The following is a 20,286-nucleotide window of genomic DNA, read 5'->3' as shown; positions in this document are numbered from 1 at the left end:
CCTGAGGCCTACGTAACAAGAAAAAGGAAATACTCTAGCAGGTTTTGAGGTCTTCACAGAGAAACCATAAATCATCATTTTTTCGGAAGAATAAAATATACTTTTATTATTAATATATAAGACTATAGAGAAAATACATAAAAGAACGTAAAACATCATTTTAATTAAACTTATAAACATTGTTTAATTTTGGAAAGTAAAGAAAATAATCAATCACTTTCTTGTTATGGTAAATTAAGAAATGATCAAGAAACATTTTACTTTAAGCATTTTCATTATCGTAATTTCTACAATTCTACTTGTAAGTTACTTAGTACATTTATGAAGTTTCTCTCTTGTGTCATAATAAATTTCATAAACACCAGTTTTCATGTTTTCTACACGTTTTCATTGCACTTTGATTATACAATGTGTTGTGTCTTTCTTGCACGTTTTCAGGTTGCACTATTAGAAGCTCCCACATTAATAATTCAGCTACTGTTAGTAATGTTTATTAAAACACACTTATGAGCATATTTGATCAAGCAGGATTATTCTCAAATAACTATGCTCCATCAAGGAGTAAGAAGGTTAGCGCCGGTCCAAACCCCCTTTTTGTCTGGGAGGTAGGAAAGGTCTTTCATGTCTATACATTAACACCCTTGTGTTCAGAAATTGCCATGTTAAATTTGGGGGTCTCTAGTTGGCAATGGTTTGCACCTTTGTCCAAATAGGGACCCTTGCGTTTAGTCAGGGTAAGGGCCTACACTCTTGGTAGAAAAGACTGGCATTTCTCAAGAATCAAATATAGAAAAGAAGTTCCAAGGAAAAACTCTACCAAAATGTATGTGGTCCAGTTATGGTCTGCACTCACTAGTAGTGTACACCAATCACTGTATATGAGTCCCAAATGCAAGTCCAAATCCTCACCGCTAACCACCAATGTTAGATTTGGGAGTCTCTAGTTGGCAATGGTTTGCACCTTTGTCCAAATAGGGAACCTTGAGTCTAGTCAGGGTAAGGGGCTACACTCCTAAAATAAATTCTGCTCACCCCCTAGGTAGCTTGGCACGAGCAGGCAAGCTTATCTCAGAGGCAGTGTGTAAAGCATTTGTGAACACATACAGTAATACAGTGAAAATAAAACAAATGAACACGACACAGGTTTAGAAAAATAAGTATTCTTATATAGACTAATCACAAGACCAAACAACAAATATCCACAATACTGTACTCAAAAATAGACTTTAAAAATGGTAGGAAATAGCTCACTTCTCTTAAGATTGTAAATGCAACACTTTACTCTCAAAGTACCTTGGATGTGTAATGCAAAGCAAACAAAAGGGTTGCAGGGAAGGTGATGCGTCGGTTCCTTCCACTCAGGGGAGTGGATGCGTCAGTTCCTTACTGCTGCACAGGGGAGTTGATGCTCGCTTCCTTACTGTGGGGGGAGGTGATGCATTGGTTTCTTACAGCTCCCCAGCACGATGCGACAAGATGGTACCTCGATGCAATGCGACGATCCGGTGAGATGCGACAAAATGGCGCCTTGGTTACGATTCGACAACAAACGTGTTGCGTGAACGCCCGACGGCCGTGCGGCGACTCAGTGATCTTCTGAGCCACGACAGGCCCTGCGACACACTTCTCCGGTGATGCGATGGTAACCTCTGCGGCGGTACGCTTCTCCGGTGATGCAACGTACTTTGGCGATGCGATGGTGACAGCGGCGGCAAGCTTCATCGGTGATGCGATGGCAACTGCTGCGGCTGTGCCACGCTTCTCATCGTTGAGTCACGCTTCCAGCTCCCAGCGACACGCCGTCTCTCAGAAAACCCAGCACAACAGCAGGCACTTAAATTCCCAGCAAGGGAATTCAGGGGGGAGCTGGTGGTAAAGTCTTGTATCTCTGAGACTTCAGGCAGGAGGCAAGCTCGAAGTTCAAGCCCTTGGAGTTCTTCTACAAGATGATGAAAAGCACACGCAGTCCTCTTCTCCTTTCTTTGGCAATGAAGCAACCACTGCAGGCCAACCCCCAAATACAGAGCACAGGGGAAGTCTCCTCCTTCAGCTTCCTGGTTCTTCTCCTCAGCAAAGGTTTGTCTTGATTCCCAGAAGTGATCTAAAGTTCTGGGGTCTGGGTCCCCCTTTTTATACAGAAACATCCTTTGTCTCTGAAGGCAGAGAGTGTCTGTACCTAGTCCAAACCATTTTTGGGTGCATTCTGCCAGTGTACACCTTCTTCCTTTGTCAGTGTGGGCCAGGGTCCTCAGACACACAACAGGGGGTGGAGCCAGCATTGTGGAAGGCAGGCACAGCCCTATTCAGGCCCAGGTGCTACTCCTCCCACCACCCCTCATGCAGATAGGTCTATTCAGCCTTGTGCAGACTCACCTTGTCTCCTGGAGCCCCCCATGTAGTTAAGCAAGAAAATACCTACTTTCTAAAAGTGGTATTTTCAAACACAGAATGTTAAAACCAACTTCACTAAAAGATGTATTTTATCATTCTGAGTTCAGGCCCACTAAATTCGTTTTTCTACCATGTTTCCTGGGTCAGTTATGATTATAAGGTGTTATAATCATACTGCCCATTCTGGCCTTTGGGAGCAGGTAGCCTTGCAATAGTGAAAAACTAAAATGGTTGTAATTCACTATTAGGACATGCCTCACAGATCAGGGCATGTCCTACCTTTTACCTTCAATGCACCCTGCCCTTGGGCCTACCTTAGGGGTGTCTGATATGTGGAAAAGGGAATGTTTGGGGACAGGCAAGTGGGCACACTTGCCAAGTCAACATGGCAGTACCAGACTGCACACAGGGTCTAAAAGGGCAGGCCTGGGACACACTTTACAAGCTGCTCCGGTGGGTGGCCCAATCAGTGCTGCAAGCCCACCAGCAGCATTTGATTTACAAGCCCTGGGCACACGCAGTGCACTGTACTGGGGTCTGACAAGTAAACCAAATAAGCCAATCATGGAGTCACTAATCCATACATCAATTTATCATAGGGAGCACTTGCACTGTGGCACTGAATAGCAGTGGCACAGTGCCCAAAGCATCTAAAACCAGCAAAAACATAAGAGGCAACAGCAAAAAATGAAAGGGAGACCCACGCCAATGGTGCCAGTTCTAACACGTGTCCCCTCCAGCTGAAATGTTGGAAGAACTACCCTACGTCTTGGTAGTTCTCATCACTAAGTCAGAAAAATCTGGACAGACCATCAGCATTGGCGTGTTCTGTACCAGGGCGGTGTTCCAACGTGAAGTCCATCCTCTGTAGGGAAATGGACCACCTCAACAACTTGGGATTCTCACCCCTCATTTGCATCAACCATCTGAGGGGCCTGTGGTCGGAAGTGAGTCCCAAACAGGTATGGTCTCATCTTCTTCAACGCCCAGACCACAGCAAACGCTTCCCTCTCAATTGCACTCCACCTCTGTTCCTGTGGCAGTAACCTTCTACTGAGGAAGGCTACAGGTTGGTCTAGTCCCTCCTCATTGATCTGTGACAGAACAGCCCCTACCCCATGCTCTGAAGCGTCTGTCTGGACAATAAATTCTTTAGCAAAGTTGGGTGCCTGGAGTACGGGCGCTGTACACATGGCAGTCTTGAGGGCATCAAAAGCTTTTTGGCAGGTATCAGTCCAGTTCACAATCTTTGGCTGCTTCTTGGAAGTCAGCTCACTTAAGGGTGCAACAATGTTGCCATACCCCTTGACAAACCTCCTGTAGTACTGGGGGGCTCCCAAGCTAGGATGGTCTCAATCTTGGGCTGCAGGGGTGCCACCTGGCCACTCCCCACTTGGTTTCCTAGGTACACCACAGAACCCTGCCCAATCTGGCACTTACTGGCCTTGATTGTGAGGCCTGCTCTGCGCAGCGCCATCAACACTTCCCAGAGGTGGCGCAAGTGATCCTCCAAGGAGGAACTGAACACTGCAATGTCGTCCAGGTAGGCAGCACTGAAATCCTCCAGCCCAGCCAACAACTGGTTGACCAACCTCTGAAAGGTGTCAGGGGCATTCTTCATCCCAAAAGGCATCACACGGAACTGGTAGTGCCCATCTGGGGTGTAGAATGCTGACCTCTCCTTTGCCCCATCAGTCAAGGTGATCTGCCAGTACCCAGACGTTAGATCAAACGTGCTGAGGTACCGGGCAGCACCTAGCCGATCAATTAGCTCATCTGCTCTGGGGATGGGGTGCGCGTCGGTCCTGGTGATTGAATTGAGACCTCGGTAGTCCACACAGAACCTTGCTTCAGGGGCCTCACCAGGCGCGGCAGCCTTTGGTACCAAGACCACTGGGCTGGACCAAGGGCTGCTAGAGGACTCAATCACCCCTAGGGCAAACATTTTGGAGACTTCCTCCTTAATGTAGGCCCTGACCCTGTCAGACACCCAGTAAGCCTTATGCCTGACAGGGGGGCTGTCCCCGGTGTCTACCTCATGGACGTACCAGTCAGTGACACCACGCACTAGGGGAAACAAAGCTGAGAATTGTCCCAACAGCTGGTGACAATCTCTCTGCTGCTCAGGGGTCAGCGCGGTGCAGAGGACCACACCCTCAACTGACCCATCCTTCTCTTCTGCACACAGGAGGCCAGGAAGAGGCTCACTCTCCTCCTCCATTCCAGCATCTGTGGCAAGCAACATGCCCACTTCAGACCTCGCAAAGTGGGGCTTCAGGCGATTCAGATGCGGGACCCGCAGGGGGTTCCTGGGCGACTGAAAGTCCACCAAGTAGGTAACTTGACTTGACACCACCTCAAATGGACCGGTCCACTTATCTTGGAGTGCGCAGGGCTCCATTGGGGCCAGTACCCAAACCTTCTGACCAGGTTGAAACTCGACCAGAGTGGCATTCTGGTCGTGCCAACGTTTCATCTCCTTCTGGCTGGCTTCCAGATTTGCCTCAGCAATCTTTCCGAAACGCCGAGTCTGGTTCCTGAAGGCCAAGATATAGCTAAATACGTCTTGGGGAGGTTTCCTGGGAGATTGCTCCCAGCCTTCCCTGACCAGACTCAGAGGACCTCTGACCGGGTGACCGTAGAATAGTTCAAAGGGGCTGAACCCTAAGGACTTCTGGGGCACCTCACGGTAGGCGAACAACAGGCATGGCAAGATGACGTCCCACTTACGCCTCAGGGGCTCCACTAGGCCCATAATCATACCTTTCAAGGTCCGGTTGAACTTTTCAACCAGACCATTTCCTTGGGGGTGGTAAGCAGTGGTGAACTTATAATTTACCCCACACTCCTCCCACAGAGATTTCATGTACTGGGAGAGGAAGTTGGTCCACTGTCAGACACCACCTCTCTGGGGAACCCCACACGGGAGAAGATCCCCATCAGTGCACGTCCCACCACGGGGCCATCACTGTCCTGAGCGGGATGGCTTCAGGGTACCGGGTGGCATGGTCCACCAAGACCAGGATGTACCTGTTGCCCATGGCTGTCTTGGGGTCCAGAGGCCCCACAATGTCGATTCCCACTCTCTTGAATGGGGTACTCACAACTGGAAAGGGCTGGAGTGGGGCCTTGATCTTCCCCCCACTCTTCCCACTTACCTGGCAAGTCTCACAGGTCCTGCAATAAGTATCTGTACTTTTGCGCATCTGGGGCCAATAGAAGTGGGTGACCAGCCTCTCAAAGGTCTTGGTCTGCCCCAGATGTCCTGCCAACGCAATGTCATGAGCCAACCCCAGTAGGAAGGCTCTGAAGCACTCGGGTACCACCAGCACACGGGCCGACCCCGGCTCAGCAGCCTTAGGCTCACTATACAGGAGACTATTCTTCCAATAGATCAGATGCGAACCAGACATATCACCTGCTGCCTGGGCTGCAGCCTGACGCCGCATACCCTCAAGAGAAGGGCAAACTTTCTCCTGCTCACAAAAGTCCTCCCTGGTGGGCCCCCCCTCCTGCTGCCAATGGGTCAGCTCAGGCAGGTCCCCATGTCGGTGCTTTGCTCCCCAATAGGCTCCAGGGCATCCCCTTGAAGGGCTTCTCCTTCCTGGGCCGTGGGAACTAAGGGGGCTGGTTTCCCGCGCCCCCTCCTCCTCCTCTCTAAGGCAGTGATCTGGGCCATACTTTCAGGCTCCAGACTTTTCTCAACACCCTCTTTGGCTGCCATGGACCGAGTGGTGGCACATGCCCATTCAGGCAGACCCAGCATTTCCAAGTGAGAACTCCTCTCCACCATAGCCCACGGGGAGTTCTCCAAATCGTTGCCCAACAGACAGTCTACAGGCATGGCGGGCCTCACAGCTACCAGTTCCTGAGAGCCCCCTTCACTCGAAGGGAACCTGAGCCACCTCACATTGGCTCTCTGAGTTGTCGGCTGACACTACTGGGCAGAATGCATGGGGAATGATCTGCTCCTGGGACACCAACTGGGAGCTGACAGCAGTTATACTGGCTCCTGTGTCCCTGAGAGCCTCCACTTTATGGCCATTGATGGTCACCCACTGCCTACATCTCTTAGTGTTGTCAGGCAGTGCAGGTTTAGGGACCATCTCGCAGTCTCCTAGGGAGACAAGGGTTAACTGTACAGGGTCCCACCCCTCTTGGGCATCCATCTCCTCTCCTTCCAAGGCTACACTGGCCATCTGGCAGGGTGGCGCACGGGGGGTGAGGCAGTAGCCCTCTGAGGACACTGGGGATCAAAGGACCGGTGGCCCACTTGGCCACAATGATAACAAGTAGGGGGCCCCCTGTGAACAGGCCTACCTGTCGGGGGCATTGGCTTCCTTTCTTGGGGAGGCTGGGACACCACTGCTTGGTTCCCTTGGGTATTAATTTGGGGCCCTCGGTGGAACTCCCTTGGTTGACCCCTGTCCCCCCACTTCTCTGCTGGGGACCCTGCCTACCTCTGGCGAAGTCTCCCATTGGACCCTTGTGGACCCTGGTGCTGACCCAGCGGTCCGTCTCCTCAGCATGCTTCCTAGGTTTAGTCAGCCTGCAATCAATAAGGTGTTGGCATAGCTCAGGAAAACAGTTTTCAGATAGATGCTCCCATGTAATCAAATCATTCAGTTGCTCAAAAGTTTCTACTTTGCTACCTTTTACCCAGCGTTACATTGCTCTGCAAGAAAAAGACACATATTCCACCCATGTGGTGCCTTCCAACTTCTTACAGGACCTAAACCTCTGTCTGTACATCTCAGGGGTCAACCCATAGTGGGTCATCAGCGCTTCTTTCATGTGCTCATAAACCATTCAACTTTCTGGGGGCAGATCCAACAAGGTGTCTCTCCCCTCACTCACAAACCATCCCCACAACCCCGCTCCCCAATCCTTCTCAGGGACCCGGTGGGACACCATAGCTATTTCATAAGCGGCAAACCATTGCCCAATATCCTCACTCTTGTGTAAATCCTTAATAACCTCTTTAGGAATGTATACTCTGCTCTCTGTCTGTACTACTGGTATGCTGCCACCAGAGGGACTGGAGGTCTCTCCATTCATTGCCTTAATCTCCAGCTCCCTCAATGCTCTCTCATGCTCAAGCTTCATTTTCATCATTTCAAACTCTAGCTCCTTGTTCTCAAGATCTCTCTCCCTCTGATCTTCTAGTCTCATCTTAGCCATCTCCATATTATGGTGTCTCTCTCTTTCCCTGTCCTCCATCTCCTCTGGGGACAGACCCCTCGCCGACACACTCGAGCCCGGGCTGGAAAGCGCTTTACCACCTGCTACATCAATCACTTCCTCCACATTCTTTCCCTCCACCACAGGCTCTCCCACATTTCTAGGGGCATCCCTGGCTGCTAGCCAGGCCTTCAGCGCCTTGCAAAATTCTTCTTTCCTGGTAAAACCTGTGGTAGGGACTGTGAATTTCTCGCAAAAATGTTTTAGCTCCTTGGAAGTGTAGGTATCTAGCTTCTCCTCTTCCCAGGAGAACTCTTCTGGGTCAACAGCTCTGGGCTTGGCCATTGTATCAACGACTGGCACTCTTAATCAAAAATAGACTAAAAAAAAAAATCCTCAAATATGTATGTGGTACGTTATGGTCTGCCATCACTAGTAGTATACACTATAATTACTGTATGCGGTCACAAACGCAAGTCCAGATCCCACCGCTGACCACCAATGTTAGAAATGGGGGTCTCTGGTTGGCAGTGAATGACCACTGTCCAAGCAGGGACCCTTCTTCCTAAGTCAGAGTGAAGGGCTGCACCCCCTTGACAACCCCTGCTCCACCCTGTGGTAACGTAGCACGAGCAGTTAGGCTAATCTCAGAGGCAGTGTGTTAAGCGTTTATGACCATACACAGCAATACAGTGAGCAACACTACAAAGGGACACAACACAGGTAGGTATAAAAAAAAAGTTATCTTTATATATAGGCTAATCACAAGACCAAATAACGAGAAAGCCACAATACAGTGCAAAAATGATTCTCTCTGGATGCTGCAAAAATAGTTCAAATGGGGAATGCAAAGTTCAGTTCAGGGCAATGGTCTCTGCGACCCTTTTTACTCACAGTTCCGGGATGTTGTTGTCAATAATCCACAAAAATGCCGCTACGGCAGGATAGCGATGTTTTTCATCACACTTCTGGTCGCGGCCGCTCGCTAACGGGTGGTAGCGACAATTTTGAGGTCCTCAAACGTGCGGGGCGATGATCAGGCCAACGAGCCCTCAGCGGCAGAGACGCAATGAATTTCTTGACGCTTCGTGACTGTGGTGATAATTTTGAGGCCCGCAAACGTGCGGGGTGATGATTAGGCCAGCGAGCCCTCAGCGGCAGCAGGGCGCCGATTTTCCTGACGCTCCGCGGCGGTGGTGGCTCGCTAACAGGAGTTAGCGATAATTTTGAGGCCCGCAAACGTGCGGGGCGATGATCAGGCCAGCGAGCTCTCGGCGGCAGCAGTGTGATGATTTTCTTGACGCTCCTCGGCTGTGGCGGCTCGCTAACGGGCCTTAGCAACAAAATGAAGTCTACTGGTCCTGAGACTACAGTCAGAAGGCTAGTTCTCTCTCTAGCCCTTGGGTGATTGCAGGTTCAAGATTAAAAAGTTCTCTTACAGCTCCTTTTCCCTCCTTTTTCCAGTCCAATGAAAACTACTGCAGGCCAATCCAGGGAACAGCACACAACACCAGGACAGTCCTCTCCTGCAGCTTCCTTCAGTTCCACGGACAGAGGTTGGTCTTGAGATCCAGGGGCAATACAATTTGTAGGGGTTTCAGCACATATATTTATACCCCAAAAGTATTTGTTCTCAGAAGCTACAAGTCACTGAACCCAGCCAGAACCAGTTCTGCCTAGCCCTGGAGCACTTTGTTTACCAGGCTGCATCCTTCCTTTCAGAAAGAGGGGGTCTGCCATCAGAAGCACAGTGGGAGGTGGAGCCAGCATTCACCTTGCCAGGCACAGCCCTATTCAGGTCCAGGAGCTACCCCTCCCCACACTCCAATGCAGATCTCTCTATTCAACCCAGGTCTGACTCAGCCTGCCCTGTCCCTCCAAAACCAGACAGCCAATACACATAACAGCAGAGCACACCGGAAGGCTTAGCCAAGAAAATACCTACTTTCTAAAAGTTGTATTTTCAAACAATGAATATAAAAATAAACTTCACTAAAAGATGTATTTTAATATTCTGAGCTCAGGCATACTAAATTGGTTTTTCTACCATGTTCTATGGGTCAGTTAGGACTATAGAATGTAATAGCCAAACCTCCCATTCTGGCCTATGGAGAACAGCTAGCCTTACAGTAGTGAAAAATGAAATTGGGTGTAATTCACTACTAGGACATGCTACACACATCAGAGCATGTCCCACCTTACACATACAACGCACCCTACCATAGGGGTGGCTTACATGATGCCAAGGGAAGGTTCAGGGGCTGGGAAGTGGGTGCACTTCACAGCCAAGATGGCAGTTCTAGATTGCACACAGACACTGCAGTGGCAGGTCTGAGACACACTTTACAAGCTGCTTCTGTGGGTGGCGCAAACCAGCGATGCAGGCCCACCAGCAGCATTGTCTTTACCAGCCCTTAGCACACACAGGCCACATTACTAGGGACTAACAGGAAGACCAAAGAAGCCAATCAGGAATACATCAATTCACATGTCATCTTTACACAGGGAGCATTTGCGCTGCGGCACTGAATGGCAGTGGTGCAGCGCCCAGAGCATCTATCACCAGAAAAACAGAGGAGGCACAGCAAAAAAATGGATGGGAGACTCACGCCAATGGTGCCAGGTCTAACAAAACTAATTTGAGAAGTTGGGTGCCAGGAGCACGGGCGCCGTGCACATGGCAGTCTTCAGGGCATCAAAAGCTTTCTGACAGGTGTCAGTCCAGTTCACTTTCATGGGCTGCTTTCTGGAAGTCAGCTCTGTCAACGGTGCAACGATGCTGCCATACCCCTTGACAAACCTCCTGTAATACCCAGTGAGTCTTAAAAAGGCTCTCACCTCTGTCTGGGTCTTTGGGGGTTCCCAAGCCAGGATGGTCTCAATCTTGGGCTGTAGGGGCACCACCTGGCCGCTCCCCACCTGGTGTCCCAAGTACACCACGGAACCCTACGCCTTGATTGTGAGGCCTGCTCTCTGCAGCGCCATCAACACTTCCCAGAGGTGGTGCAGATGTTCTTCCCAACTGGCGCTAAACACTGCAAGTTGGGCGGCACTGAACTCTTCCAGTCCAGCCAACACCTGGTTGACCAACCTCTGAAAGGTGACGGGGCATTCTTCATCCCAATGGGCATAACCCGGAATTGGTAGTGCCCATCTGGTGTGGAGAATGCCCCATCAGTCAAGGCAATCTGCCAGTACCCAGACATTAAGTCAAACGTGCTGAGGTACCAGGCAGCCCCTAACCGATCAATGAGCTCATCAGCTCTGGGGATGGGGAGCGCGTCAGTCTTGGTGACTAAATTGAGCCCTCAGTAGTCCACACAAAACCGCAGTTCTGCCGTGACACCCGGTGCGGCAGCCTTTGGGACCAAGACCACTGGGTTGGCCCAAGGGCTGTTAGAGGACTCAATCACCTCCACTGCAAGCATCTTGGAGACCTCCTCCTTGATGCAAGCTCTCACTCTGTCAGTCACTCTGCAAGTTTTGTGCTTAACAGGAGGACTGTCCCCAGTGTCTGCCTCATGGACGCACTAATCAGTGACACTGGGAATCAGGGAGAACAAATCAGAAAACTGTCCAATTAACTGGTGACAGCCATTCTGCTGCTCAGGGGTCAGGGTGGAAGAGAGGTTCACACCAACCACTGACCCATCTTGCTCTGTTACAGACAGGAGGTCAGTAAGAAGCTCCTCCTCCATTACTCCATTCCAGCATCTATTGTTAGGAGCATGTCCACTTCGGACCTCTCTAAGTGGGGCTTCAGGCGGTTGACATGTAGGACCCGCAAAGGGTTCCTTGGAGACCGAAAGTCCACCAAGTAGGTGACATTACTCTTGCGCTCCACCACCTCAAATGGTCCGGTCCACTTATCCTGGAGCGCACAGGGCTCCATTGGGGCCATGACCCACACTTTCTGACCAGGCTGAAGCTCAACCAGAGTGGCATTCTGGTCATACCACCGCTTCATCTCCTCCTGGCTGGCTTCCAGATTTGCCTGAGCGAGTTGTCTGAATCGCCTAGTCTGGTTCCTGAAGCCCAGCATGTAGCTATATACATCCTGGGGAGGTTTCCTGGGAGCTTGCTCCCAGCCTTCCTTGACCAAACTCAGAGGTCCTCTCACTGGGTGACCAGGGAGAAGTTCAAAGAAGCTGAACCCTAGGGACTTCTGTGGCACCTCACGGTACACAAAGAGAAGGCATGGTAAGAGGACGTCCCACTTACACCTCATGGGTTCCTCAAGACCCATAATCATGCCTTTTAGGGTCCGGTTGAATCTCTCAACCATCCCATTACCTTGGGGGTGGTAAGGAGTGGTGAACTTGTATGTTACACCGCACTCCTGCAACAGGGACTTCATATACTTGGAAATGAAGTTTGTACCATGGTCTGACACCACCTCTCTGGGGAATCCCACGCGGGAGAAAATCTCCATCAGTGCACGTCCCACCACGGGGTCCGTCACTGTCCTGAGAGGGATGGCTTCCGGCTACCGGGTGGCAAGGGGGTGCTGACCACAGGGAATGGCTGGAGAGGAGCCTTGTGCTTCCTCCCACTCTTTCCACTTGCCTGGCAAGTCTGACAGGTCCTGCAATGATTATCTGAACTCTTGCGCATTTGGGGCCAATAAAAGTGGGTGACAAGCCTTTCAAAGGTCTTGTCCTGCCCCAAATATCCTGCTAAAGGCACATCATGAGCCAGCCCCAGTAGGGAGGCTCTGAAGCGCTGGGGTACCACCAGCACACGGGCTGACCTAGGCTCAGCAACCTTAGGCTCACTATACAGTAGACCATTCTCCCAGTAGATCCACTGTGATCCAAAGTGATCACCTTCTGCCTGGTTTGCAGCCCGTTGCCGCAAACCCACAAGAGAAGGGCACTTCTTCTGCTCCCCGCAGAACTCTTCCCTGGAGGGTCCTCCTTCCTGCTGCCAATGGGTCAGCTCAGGCAGGTCCCCCAGTTGAGCTACCTGTTCCCCTGTAGGTTCCAGGGCATCCCCTCAAGATCTACCTCCTCCTAGACCGTGGGAACTGTGGGGGCGGGTTTCCCGCACCCCCGGCCTCTTCTCTTTAAGGGGCACCTGGGCCATTTTCTCAGGCTCCAGGTCCTCTTGAACACCCTTACTGGCTGCCATAGACCGAGTGGTCAGGCAGGCCCACTCAGGCAAACCCAACATTTCTAAATGAGCACTTCGCTCCACCTTAGCCCAAGGGGAGCTTTCCAAATCATTACCCAACAGACAGTCAACAGGCATGACTGGCCTCACAGCTACTTGAAGAGTACCTAAGACCCACCCACACTCAAAGGGAACCTGAGCCACCTTGCAGTGGCTCTCTGTGTTGTCAGCGGCAACAACTGGGTAAAATGCATTGGGGATTACATGCTCTTCAGACACCAGCCAACAACTGACAGCTGTCACACTGGCTCTGATGTCTCTAAGAGCTTCCACCCTATGGCCATTGATGGTCACCCACTGCCTGTACTTCTTAGAGTTATCAGGCAGCTGGGTCCTGGGGACCACCACACAGTCTCCTAAAGAGACTAGGGACATCTCTGCGGGACCCCACCCACCTTAGGCACCAATCTTCTACCCCAGGGCTATACTAGCCATCTGCCGGGGTGATGCACCAGTGGGTGCTGTCTTCCCATACAGGGGACACCTTGCATCGTAAGGGCAGTGGCCCTCTTTACCACACTTAAAGCAAGTCTTGGGCCACCTGTGAATAGGCTTATCTGTCAGGGCCCCTGGCTTCTTCTCAGGGGGAGGCTGGGAAGCTTTCCCTTGGTTCCCTTGGAAATTACTTTGGGGCCCTCTCTGGAACTCCCTCTGTTTACACTTGTCCCCCCCACTCCTCTGCTGGGGACCCGGCCTACCTTTGGCGAAGTCTCCCACATGACCCTTTTGGACCAGGGTGCTCACCCAGCGGTTTGCCTCCTCAGCAAGCCTCCTAGGGTTAGTCAGCTTACTATCAATCAGGTGCTGGCGTAGCTCTGGAAAACAGTTATTGCACAAGTGCTCCCATGTAAACAAATCATAGAGCACCTTAAAATTATCCACTTTTCTACCCTTCATCCAACCATCCAATGCTCTGCAAAAGAAAGACACATATTTCACCCAAGTGGTAGACTCCAGTTTTCTGCAATTCCTTACCCTTTGCCTGTATAACTCTGGGGTCAAACCGTATCTGGACATTAGGTCTCCCTTCATGTGGGCATAGGACACCTGCTCCTCTGTAGGTAAATCTAACAAATTGTCCCTCCCATCACTAACAAAGCGGCCCCACAACCCCGCTCCCCAATCCTTCTCAGGGACCCGGTGGGCCAACATTGCAGCTTCATAAGCCCTAAACCATTGACCAATATCCTCATTCTTGTGGAAATCTTTAACTACTTCTTTGGGGATATAGGCTCTTGCTTCTACAGGCACTGGCGATGTGCTGCCACCAGAGGGAGGAACCTCTAAACTTTTGGCTTTGAGTTCCAATTCCCTCAACACTCTCTCATGTTCAAAATGCATTTTCTTTTCCTCTAAGGCTAACTTCTTCATTTCTAATTCCATCCCAAGCTCTATTTTCTTGCTCTCTATGTCTTTCTGACCATCAATTTTTAGCCTAGCTAGTTCCAACTTGTGCACCCTTTCCCACTCTCTGTCCTCCAGCTCTCCTGGGGACAGACCCTTGGAAGAAACACGGCTGCCTGCCCTGGAAGGTACATTCTCCCCGGTTGGGCCCACTGGCCTCTCAAGCTGCCCATCTAAATCCTCTGCCTCCACCACTGGCTCCTCAGGATGCTCACTGGCATTCCTAGATTACTAGAGTCCAACCAGGCACTCAGCACCTTTTGGTATTCTTCTTTCCTGGTGAGGTCTTTCACAGAGATTTTAAATTTCTTACACAAAGCTTTGAGATTAGGCACAGTGTAAGCATCAATTCTCTCTTCTTTCAGTTCAATGTCTACAGATGCTATGGATGCTGGCTTACTCATGGTAGAAAAGACTGGCAGTTCTCAAGAATCAAAAATAGAAAAGAAGTTCCAAGGAAAAACTCTACCAAAACGTATGTGGTCCCGTTATGGTCTGCCCTCACTAGTAGTGTACACCAATCACTGTATATGAGTCACAAATGCAAGTCCAAATCCTCACCGCTGACCACCAATGTTAGATTTGGGGGTCTCTAGTTGGCAATGGTTTGCACCTTTGTCCAAATGGGGACCCTTGAGTCTAGTCAGGGTAAGGGGATACACTCCTTAAATAACCCCTGCTCACCGCCTAGGTAGCTTGGCACGAGCAGGCAGGCTTATCTCAGAGGCAGTGTGTAAAGCATTTGTGAACACATACAGCAATAACACTGCAAATGGACACCACACAGGTTTAGAAAAATAAGTATTCTTATATAGACTCATCACAAGACCAAACAACAAAAATCCACAATACTGTACTTTAAAAATGGTAGGAAATAGCTCAGTTCTCTTACGATTGTAAATGCGACACTTTACTCTCAAAGTACCTTGGATGCGTAACACACAGCAAACAAAAGGGTTGCAGGGAAGGTGATGTGTCGGTTCCTTACACTCAGGGGAGTGGATGCGTCGGTTCCTTACTGCTGCCCAGGGGAGTTGATGCTCGCTTCCTTCCTGTGTGGGGAGGTGATGTGTTGGTTTCTTACTGCTCTCCGGTACGATGCGACATGATGGCGCCTCGATGCAATACGACGATCCGGTATGATGCGACAAAATGGCGTCTTGGTAATGAGGCGACAACATAGATGTGATGGGCGCATGCGACACGCTTCACCGGTGATGCGACGGCGACCTCTGTGCCAGCAGCACACTTTTCCGGTGATGCGACGCGCTTTGGCGATGCGATGGCAACAGCGCAGCGGCAGCACGCTTCCTCGGCGATGCGACGGCAACTGCTGCGGCAGTGACACGCTTCTCATCGTTGAGTCGCGCTTCCAGTTCCCAGCAACACGCAGTCTCTCATAAGGCCCAGCACAACAGCAGGCACTTCAATTCCCAGCAAGGGAATTCTGGGGGGAGCTGGTGGTGAAGTCTTGTATCCCTAAGACTTCAAGCAGGAGGCAAGCTCAAAGTTCAAGCCCTTGGAGATCGTCTACAAGAGGATGAAAAGCACACTCAGTCCTCTTCTCCTTTCTTTGGCAATGAAGCAATCACTGCAGGCCAACCCCCACACACAGTACAGGGGTAGTCTCCTCCTTCAGCTTCCTGGTTCTTCTCCTCAGCAAAGGTTTGTCTTGATTTCCAGAAGTGATCTAAAGTTCTGGGGTCTGGGTCCCCCTTTTTATGCACAAAAATCCTTTGTCTCTGAAGGCAGAGAGTGTCTGTACCTAGTCCAAACCATTTTTGCGTGCATTCTGCCAGTGTACACCTTCTTCCTTTGTCAGTGTGGGCCAGGGTCCTCAGACACACCACAGGAGGTGGAGCCAGCATTGTGGAAGGCAGGCACAGCCCTATTCAGGCACAGGTGCTACTCCTCCGACCACTCCTCATGCAGATAGGTCTATTCAGCCTTGTGCTGACTCACCCTGTCTCCTGGAGCCCTCCAGTCCCTATCACTCAGAAACCAGACATGGAATACACAACCTAGCAGAGGCAGGCTTGGATAGTTAGGCAAGAAAATACCTACTTTCTAAAAGTAGTATTTTCAAACACAGAATGTTAAAACCAACTTCACTAAAATATGTATTTTATCATTCTGAGTTCAGGCACACTAAGATAGTTTTTCTACCATGTACCCTGGGTCAGTTATGATTATAATGTGTTATAATCGGGGAACAACCTTTACAACGCAACTGTTACAACGCACTACACTTACAACGCATTTTTTACAACGCACAATCCATTACAACGCATGACATTACAACGCATGACACTACAACGCATTTTTAAAAACTACCTTTACAACGCATTCCATTACAACGCATACTACCATTACAATGCATACCATTACAACGCATAATATAGTAATTTTTACCACTATACTATCCAACACTTACCCTACTGTTGCACCCCCTGGAGTTAGAATAGTAATTTTTACCCCTATACTATCCAACACTTACCCTACTGTTGCACCCCCTGGAGTTAGAATAGTAATTTTTACCCCTATACTATCCAACACTTACCCTACTGTTGCACCCCCTGGAGTTAGAATAGTAATGTTTACCCCTATACTATCCAACACTTTCCCTACTGTTGCACCCCCTGGAGTTAGAATAGTAATTTTTACCCCTATACTATCCAACATTTACCCTACTGTTGCACCCCCTGGAGTTAGAATAGTAATTTTTACCCCTATACTATCCAACACTTACCCTACTGTTGCACCTCCTGGAGTTAGAATAGTAATTTTTACCCCTATACTATCCAACACTTACCCTACTGTTGCACCCCCTGGAGTTAGAATAGTAATTTTTACCCCTATACTATCCAACACTTACTCTACTGTTGCACCCCCTGGAGTTAGAATAGTAATTTTTACCCCTATACTATCCAACACTTACCCTACTGTTGCACCCCTGGAGTTAGAATAGTAATTTTTACCCCTATACTATCCAACACTTACCCTACTGTTGCACCCCCTGGAGTTAGAATAGTAATTTTTACCCCTATACTATCCAACACTTACCCTACTGTTGCACCCCCTGGAGTTAGAATAGTAAATTTTACCCCTATACTATCCAACACTTTCCCTACTGTTGCACCCCCTGGAGTTAGAATAATAATTTTTACCCCTATACTATCCAACATTTACCCTACTGTTGCACCCCCTGGAGTTAGAATAGTAATTTTTAACCCTATACTATCCAACACTTACCCTACTGTTGCACCCCCTGGAGTTAGAATAGTAATTTTTACTCCTATACTATCTAATACTTACCTTAAATGCAATGTAATACTATGCGTTGTAATGGTATGCGTTGTAAAGGTAGTATGCGTTGTAATGGAAATGCGTTGTAAAGGTAGTTTTTAAAAATGCGTTGTAGTGTCCTGCGTTGTAATGTCATGCGTTGTAATGGATTGTGCGTTGTAAAAAATGCGTTGTAAGTGCATGCGTTGTAAAAGTGTGCGTTGTAACGACATACATCCGTTATAATCAAACTGCCCATTCTGGCCATTGGGAACAGGTAGCCTTGCAATAGTGAAAAATGAAAATGGTTGTAATTCACTATTAGGACATGCCACACACATCAGGGCATGTCCTGCCTTTTACCTACAATGCATCCTGCCCTTGGGCCTACCTTAGGGGTGTCTGATATGTGGAAAAGGGAAGGTTTGGGGACTGGCAAGTGGGTGCACTTGCCAAGTCAACATGGCAGTACCAGACTGCACACAGGCTCTGCAATGGCAGGCCTGGGACACACTTCATAAACTGCTCCGGTGGGTGGCACAATTAGTGCTGCAAGCCCACCAGCAGCATTTGATTTACAAGCCCTGGGCACACGCAGTGCACTGTACTAGGGTCTGACAAGTAAACCAAATAAGCCAATCATGCAGTCACTAATCCATACATCAATTTAACATAGGGAGCACTTGCACTGTGGCACTGAATAGCAGTGGCGCAGTGCCCAAAGCATCTAAAACCAGCAAAAACATAAGAGGCAGCAGCAAAAAATGGAAGGGAGACCCACGCCAATGGTGCCAGGTCTAACAACCAGTCACAGAGGTTTTAAGACAGTTCAATCAGTGCGCTTCTTTCCTTCACATATTTTCTGCTAGGGTTTGTACTAAAGGTTCTAGACACTCGTGGACCTCCTTATATGAATCCTTCATGAGCCTCTTGCTTTACACTGTGAATTACACTCACAGTTCTAAATTCCTATTGTTCTGGAACTCCCTCTATACGTACTTAAAACTTGCTTATTTTGTCATCACATGCCCTTATGACAATTCCAATTTTTGGATTCTTAAAACTTTCTACACTCTATAAACCCAATTAGACATCATGTTTCATAAATGTTGGAGCATGCTAGCACTGTCTGACCTACTCTGTGAGTTGAACACCGGGATATCCTCCACACAAGTCCTACAGAAAATCCTCTGACTTATGTCCTATGCCTGGGGTTGTTGTGTGCATTCCTGGGCAGGTCCTCTCCCTGTACCTGGTCATTTCCAAGAAACAACACACCAAGTCTGTCAAAAAAGGCTACGCGCTCTGGCCAGTTAAAGTCATAAAATGCTCTTTAACAAAAGGAAAGATATATCTGTGAATCACTATTCATTATAGGATATTGATTTTCATCACTGCCTGAGGTAATTAATGGCTCCACTACAAAGCAACATTTGATCTTTATTACTTCGTGGGGCCATTACTGTCTGAGGCAACGAGTGAATCCAATGCCTAGAGACATTGATATTCATCACTGTTCTAGCTCATTAAAGAATTTACTTCTGGGACTACTTATATTTATTACTGCTTGAGGGTACTCATCTGTATATACAGCCTTAAGTCATTGGTTCTTATTAGTTCCTTGGGCGACTGATGCGAATTGCTGGCTGAGGCCATTAATGCATATTACTGTTTGATGTCATTAATACTCAGTGCTTTTGAGAGTCATTGCTCTAGGTAATAACTGAGGTCATTGGTGCACATGTCTGCCTCTGACCATTGGTATAAATAAATATTCAGGATACAAATCCTCATTATTGTCTAGGGACATTGATATATGTACTATCTGTGACAAGTGGTGTACTTTACTGTTTGAAACCTTTGATTGACGTCTGAGGCTGGTGACGACTATGCTGCTTGAGCCGACTGATGCATGCACTGCAAGAGGCCATTACTGCCCAATACTAAATGGTCCCACTGATACTTGCTATTGACTGGGACTACTGGAGTGTGCGCCGCCTGGGACTACTGGTGCACAATGCTGCCTGGGTTCTATGATTTAACACAAGAAAGATTTAGAGATTACAGTTTATTCTATTTTAGGAGTAAGGAGTTAAAATAATTCTGTTGTTTTCCCCTTTGGATTCTTGCAACTGATTTGCAGTTCTCAATTTGTGAATACACTATATAGTCACAACTTTTGGTTTATGTGATCCTTACCCTTAGATCCTACACACCTGGTAATCCAACATAGGTTGGGCTGATATTGGACTGACAAATGTGGCAAATCCAAGATGACACTCCATCTGCCACAATATCTATAAATTGCTGTGCTCTTATTTGACCCCACAGTTTATTATTGATAATTTGAATAAATCACTGAATTAATATCAGGTGTTGCACCAGGCTATTTTACCGCATCCACATTTTGTGGTGACTTTTCGTGGCTGTACATCATTTCTTTTGCTTATACACATTAATATGTGCAGTACTGTTACTGTCACTGCATGGAAAATCTAGGTGGTTACCTTGCAATAACAAGTAAATCCCAATGTAGTGGTTAATTACCATGTGTGAACAGTTGTTTGGGTCACAAAGCCATATAAAATGCACAATTCTATGGGGTTTAACACATACACTTACCCCCTGCTCTGGGCAAATCGTAAATATATGCAGGGGCCTCTGTGAGTGGTGGAGTATGTGAGAGGAGGACAGGCAAGTAGGTGAGAGAAGAGAAAGGTGTTTCTGGCAGAGGAAGAAGTGTGTGCTCCCACCATCAGGAAAGAAACAGCGGGCAAGGAGGTTTGCCTGCTGCTGCAGCCAACGACTCTTGCAATTTTACCATGCTGAACTATGGCACCGGAAAATTGGGTC

The sequence above is a fragment of the Triturus cristatus genome, chromosome 5_2 (genome assembly GCF_964204655.1).
Source record: "Triturus cristatus chromosome 5_2, aTriCri1.1, whole genome shotgun sequence".
Taxonomy (NCBI): Eukaryota; Metazoa; Chordata; class Amphibia; order Caudata; family Salamandridae; genus Triturus; species Triturus cristatus.
The sequence above is the reverse complement of the archived record's forward strand: the minus strand, read 5'-3'. Positions refer to the sequence as shown.